Below are 7,185 nucleotides of genomic sequence, written 5' to 3' on the forward strand. Positions count from 1 at the left end.
CCCCAAGAGAGTCAACTGGAACAACTCTCTGGGAGAAAGATGACTCTGTTGCTATCCCTCCACCTACTCAAGTCCCTACCACCAACTTTTGGCAGTAGCCTTCTAAATTTTTCCCTTGCTCCTTGTCCCTCAAGAATATAATTCAACCTCCAGAAAGTCAAACACAACCTCTAATTCAGCCAGAGGAAAGTTCCAGTTGTTTTTCTTAGATTACACACAGGATTAGATGAACCGGAAAACAAAGCAGTTTTAGGGCCTCACCCAAATCAGAGAGCTCTCCCACTGTATTCTATGTGAAACTGGATGTCAAGACACAGATCTCATAGTGAGAGATGAGAGGCTCCACAGTTTCTTGGGGGAACACTTGACATGCATTTATTTCTAAACTGGGCACCTAAATCTATTAACTATCATGGAAGAACCCTGCATCACTAGACAGCACCAAAAGAAAAGAGGCCATTGGAGAAGGAACTGTCTGCAGAAAAAGCATAGGGAGTTTCTGTATGTTCCAGGCCGGGTGTTCAGACATGAGTGTTAAAAGGACACACAGTTCTGGAAGATCTGTTACTGGTTTTCCATGCCACTTACAAGGAGATCAGGAGCATTTCTGTTATTCCAGGTGAGAGCAGGGGAAATACGGAGAAAAAAAATAGAGTTTGCAGCCCAAATACATACATCATTAGCTACAAAAGATTAAGGAGGAACCCTCTTGGCAGCTACTGACAAGACAGCAAGTTAAGGCAAAGGGGGTGCAGGTATTCCCATAAGTCTGTATCATAAGCAGTGAAATGAGAAAGAAGAAACAAAAATCTTCATAGAGAAGACCCTCATTGTGCTACAGAAGTATCCAGACTGTTGTGAACATTCAGGAAAGAACAACATGAATTGGTTAATTTTGCAATAGGACATAAACTCCTACCATTCATCCCTAGTGTACAGTTAGGAAAAAGACAGTATTACACAAATTACGAAATATATTGCCAGTCCTGATCTATTTTAAATTTTCTTCATTATTACTTAAATTAAATGCAAGCTAAGAAGTTCAGAAATATTTCTTAATATGTTTTTGCCTCAGGAAGGTCACTTGCTGCAGAAGAATTTATTCTAATGGAGTTGATCAGTATCTAACACACACAATGTTAAAACAATTTACCATTCTACATCCTGGAGCTCTCAGCAATCAGGTTCTCACCATAACCAAATTGACCCTAGACAACTTAGTATACTGTGGATAAAACAGTTTAAGTCTTAAAGCTGCCTGAAGCAAGCAATGTCTGTAAGTAAGCAAGTAACACCAAATCCAACCTTCAATTCAGGTATCATGTACAATATTGAGATTGTAAAATTCTCTGGAGCAATTCTGTCTCTTTTCTCAGAGACATCACCTGCAGATCCTCGTTATGGGCATTTCAGGTCTGCAAGAAGGAACAGATGTGGCTTTTCCGTGAATATTGGGTATTTTTTTTCTTGTGGAGAGCTGTTGAAGAATTTGTAGTCCTCAGGAACTGAAATACATTTGTGAGTCCTAAAGAGGTGCTGAAAGACTATATGATATGACTCTGGAAGGGGAAAGGATAGCATGGGGAAAATCTTGATTTCAGACTTAATCTGAAAGACCACGATCACTAAAACCCCTGACACACGGACCTCAAGTAGTGTTCTTTATGGGAAAAAGATCTTGTAAAAGATCATTTTCTCCTGCTCTGGGGCCACAAACGCTATCAAAAGAGGTGTAACACTTGCCTCAGTTTCCTCCCTTGGGTCTTTCATCTGTCAGACTCTGGGAGACACATTGAGGTCCACAGCACTACATAGCTGAGGTTCTTGGCCAATTGGTATTTCTAGAAGAGCAGCCACAGGCACATTCAATGTGCATTCTTGCACTGCTCTGAAAACACACAGCTCCTTGCCAAATACACACATGGCAACTCCTTACCAATGGTTAATATGGCCTAAGAAGGGCTTTTTTCTGATCAGGAGGAGAAAATCCTTGAAATCCAGTTCAAAGGAGCTCCATTGCTCATGGAGTGATTTGATAAAAAACTGGGTCTCTGGTTTCATGCTCAAGAAAAATAGACCTCATGGAAACTGAAAAACCATTTCACTGGTCTCAAACAGCACCTCCAAGTTCCAGCACGGCCCACCATGCCAGCAGCATCTGGCACAACTCAGGTCAATGCCAGGGCTTGCTAACAGGCTATAAATGGAAGAAAATATTTCTGGAATTAACTGACTAGATGTATTAAAAAAACTCAAGGCCCTTCCTGTGGTGTATCCTGACCAGCTTCTTCTTTCTTCCAATGAAGAAAATGGCTGCAAGTCCAATAGCAACATAGGATGTTAGGACTTGTAATTTTGTATCTTTTTCTGTTGCTGGGTGGGGTTTCTTTTAACTTTCAGGAGCTGGGTTCCCTAACTGTGGATAAAAAATAAAAACAAACAAGCAAACCACCACCACCACCAAATTAAAAAAAAAAAAAAAAAAAAAAAACCAACCCAGAAAACAACCAACCAACCAACCAACCAAACAAAAAAACAAACAAAAAAACAAAAAAAAAAAAACAAACAAAAAAAAAACAAACCCAAAACGAAACAAAAATCCCCCATAGAATATGGAAATGATGGGAACAACAATATGCAAGAAAAAATTTATAATGTATATCAAAGGGATAGCTACCAAAGCTGTACCTTGTGGTCAATAATCCATGAATTCTGTGGGCCCATAGGTGCCACACCAGATCTGCCTATTTTGAGTGGAGGGTTTGGACACCCTAGGAATACCTGAAATATTGCTGGGTACATGTGTTTAGGAGCCAGAATCACCCTCAAATTTTTGCTGAGAGTCTGCAACCAAAAATGGTTGCAGTGAGTACGTAAGAAGGCAGTCTGAATCCACTCAGGGGAACATCCCACAGCTTGTCATACATCACTTTCTGAGAAGAATAGACTCCAGTGCCTTGCCACAAGTTAAAAATAAATCACGAAAATGCAATGTAAATAGGGTCCCTAGAAATTACATACAATGGAATAAAAAAATCTTTTAATTCACAGTGAATACCACCTGATGCTAATTATATTCGTCACTCAGGAATCTTCATTCTGGAACAAAGGAACATTATGACACAAACCGAAAGGTATTTCATAATGGCCATCTGATAAGGAAATGTATTCTCCATGACTTGATTTTGCTGCACAGCTGATGTTCAGGGCCCAAAATCATCACTCCTTGCCAGCAATTTGAGACAAGAGGTAGAATATACAACCTTTCAGGTATGGGTGAGGAGAAAAAGGTCCTAAAGTCACTGTCTGTGTCCTCAGGAGTTCCTGATGGGGTGTTTTCCACCTGGCTTAGGTTCCTCTGCCAGATAAGCCACACTCCTACTTCATCAAGATCAAGAGTGGCATCTCACTGGGATAGATCAAGGATCCCAGTAGCACAGGAGAGACCATGCAAGGCCAGGTGCATTAGAGCTACCTGAACTCCTGAAAGAACAGATATGCACTCTAATAAGCCATTCCTTATCAGAAAATAGGGACAGCATGCAGTAGGAGAAGACCACTGTAGAGCCAGGAATGGCCTGTTTGTCTTTGCCATGGGATTGATATGCAATCAAAATTCCACATTTGCCCAATATTCCATATTGGTGTCAGCTGCCATGCATAGTTCAGAAAACAGTGGTCTATCTGCTGTGCAAACAAAGGCAGAGTCATCCTGGGTACTGGAGCTAGAGCACTGGCATGTGGTGCTGTGCAGTGTTCCAGAGCCAAGTTGGACCTGATTCTCATTCAGAGAGTTGCTCAACACTTTTGAGGCAGCAGGTGAATCATGCAGTCTCCCACCAGCATTCTCAGAGCATAACTCATGAGCAAACGCATTGTGCACATCCCAGCCTGCCGTGTGATGACACAGAAATGATTGGATAAAAGTTCTGGGACCTCCACTTCCCTGAGCCAGCATGAACAGCAAGATGGTTAGCCCTCTGCTTGAGACAGGTGTCCAGGGTGATCTTGGGCATGTCACATGTCCTATCCACTTCAGCAGTCCTCTCATGATCAGAGCAAGGATATGTCTTCTGCATAAATCTAATGGTGGTGTTGAGCACTCTGAGTCCTCCAGGAGACTCCTTGCCCACAAAGGGGTAAGCAATGCTGAAGATTACCCTGGAGTCATATATGTGCCTGTGATTTTTCCTGGATGCAAGACAACATTGAAGGCAGTTTGCACTTAGACTTCCAGTTGCCTTTGTGCTGCTTGCCTTTCTCCTCATGCACCACCCCTCTCTCAGAAGCCTGTAGGGAGCCATCTCCTGTGATGACACCACAGCCATCCCCAGCCTGCCAAGCTGTCCTTCCTGGAGTGCAGATTCTCAGCAAAGCTGCATTTGCAGAGCCAGGAACTTTCAACATCCACTCGGGAAAATCTCTCCTGTCTTATTATGATGACGAGATGATGTCCCATGTGCTGTATTTTCAGGACAGGAAACGGTTATCCATTGGGAGAAAGACAGCAAGGCCACATCACTGTCAATCTGTGCCATGGAGTGACATAACATGATTGCAATCAGGGTTACAACCCTGTACAAGACAGAGGTGTACTTGCCAGTGGCACAGCTCCATTGAGCAGACTGCACCAGCACACCACTGTAGAACTGGCAAGATCACGAACGGCTGTTCTATCGTATGATAGATAATCTTACCATGGCACCTTGCTCACAAATTCATCATGTTATGGCATAAAAATACCTAGTTCTTCTACTACTGTAATTTCAGCAGGGAAGTGCTAACACAACTTCATTCCTCTTGGGGCAAGAAACCAGACTGATTTCCAGCCAAAATTCAGCTGCTGGATTTGGAAGCTGTCGCAATGTTGGGGAAGGCCGTGACTTTCCAACTAGGTACTACCTCTAAAGGCTCGGCCAAATGTTTTGCTTAACTTTTGGGCATTTAAGAGAGTAAGCAATGCCACCTACTGGCACCAAAAAGAAAAACCTAACTCCTCCAGTGGGTTGGTGCGATGGAAAGATCATAAAGGAGAAGGCTGTCAGTGTTCTTCAGATGGTCTTTTGCAGCTGAAAGCGAGGCGGAGGCAAACAGGAGCTCTTCTCCTCACAAGTGTTACTAGGTTAAGCTCAGTAGGAAACATTTAGGAGTTGAGTCACTTGCTTTCACCATTTGAGAATGAATAATGAGTAAAGTAGCAATGAGACCTGGTGTTGATGTGGAGTCTGCATGGCAAGGCAGTCCTCGAACTTCCCCAGAAGGTGAACATGCAATGATTAGGTGAAATTACACACTTGCCTAGAAATATTCGGATGAGTGCAAACTGGGCGTAGGAGAAGCCTCTGCAGGAGGCAAGAATCTCATACAGTTTCAGGGACTGAAGAATCAGGACTGCATTTCAGAAGGAGAAGTCATAAATGGATATTTTAGGCTATGTCTCAAACACTTAATGGCTTGGTGGATGGGCAAGTGAGTAATTCCACTCTCATAATAATACAGGTGCAGAGAGATTTGCAAATAATAGGCTTAGAACACATGAAGAGAAATAACAAAGCCTGTAACTAAACTACAGGATATTCTTGAGGTAACCACCACTGTTTGTGTGGGATCCCCCATCCTGTGTCCAGCTGTCAGGTGCACTGAGGTAAGCACTTACACAAGAGTTAATGCATCAGTGAAGAACATTTCCAAGGTGTTGATTATTTCTGAGTCCTGCTCACTCTGACGTCCAAGGAGCAGATGCAAAAACCCAAGGAACCACTGCCAGGAGCCAAGCCAGAGAAGGTCAGCTGTGTCCTCTGGCAGGGCAAAGGAGGGTGCCAGCACTGAAGAAGCTCTGGAAAGGCAGACTCCCCACTTTTCCCTCAGCTGCAGCCATCCTGCTTTTCCATGACCTTTTTAAAGGTAGCTGTGACCATTTTGTCAGGCCCTGTTCTTGCAAGCACAAGTGATGCCACAGACACCCACCCAGAGCCAGTCCTACACTCCGGGCTGCACCCAAGTGGGACTTTCCCCCAGTTTGCCAAAGTTTCCTTTACCCATCCTCCTTTATGCCCATGGCATGGATAGTCAAGCTGTAGTAGGGATATACACAAAACTAGTATGTGAGCACTGGACAAGAATGGGTCCTGCATTCTTCCCTCTGACTCACTGGCTGAGTGAAAGCACACAAATATATGTGCAGTTTCTTAAGTAAAAAAAAAAAAAAAAAAAGAGTATCAGGTCTAGAAAAGGGTGCTCTTCTTTGCCCTATTTCCCATCTTACAGGAGACGCTCCTGTCTGTCTCCTTAGTACATTATCATAAAACAGGGTTTTTGGTGGGTGTATTAAAACAAGGGATACTGGTGCTGCACAACCATACCCTCTGTCTATGCCCCATGCCCAAACAGAAACAGGCAGCACCAGGCAATTGCAAAGATCTGAGACAACTGGAGACACATTGGGAAAGGGGCTGCAGTGACCCCAGGGCTGTGACCAGACTGCTGCAGAGGTGACACACAGAGCACAGCAGTACCTGGACTCAGTGATTTTAGAACTCAGTGATCTTAGGGGCCTTTTACAACCCTAACCCTATGTGATTCTATACCAGCTTCCAGAAGATACACCTGCTTTTGTCCCTCTCAGTCAGAGGCTCGTCAGCATTGGCCAAAGCACTCCAGAATTCCTTACTCTCAGAAGTAAGTTCTTATGGGTGGCCACCATTCCTCCAGTGCCTACAGATCCCATTGCCTTATGTTACTGTCACCAGTGGGGTGACTGACATTGTCAGAGCTGCTTAGAACATCTGGACTAAGACAGCAGCCAGTGATGTGCTACCACCAAGAGGGTCTTTTTTCCAAAAGGTTTCCTTATGGTGAGCACTGGGAATTCACAACCTGAGCTCCATCTTTTATGTTGGCTCTCCTGCCCCATACTCTCCTTGTCCACTTTCTGTGGCCTGGCCAATTGTACAGCTAGAATAATCAGTACAAGTGCTGCTAGGTCCTTTGAAAATCTTTCTTGTTGCATTGTGGACATACAGAAGATCAAGCCTTATGGCATCTTGCTAATGGTTGCTGGTATCCACGTGCAATAGGAAAAAACCCTGAGGTATTGCAAGCAGCAAACTCAGAAACACATACAGCAAAATAAAGCACCAAGCTGTGACAATGAGGTGGTACCATGGAAGTAAAGCAGAACTGCAT

This window comes from Oenanthe melanoleuca, chromosome Z (assembly GCF_029582105.1).
Source record: "Oenanthe melanoleuca isolate GR-GAL-2019-014 chromosome Z, OMel1.0, whole genome shotgun sequence".
In the NCBI taxonomy this organism is placed as follows: domain Eukaryota; kingdom Metazoa; phylum Chordata; class Aves; order Passeriformes; family Muscicapidae; genus Oenanthe; species Oenanthe melanoleuca.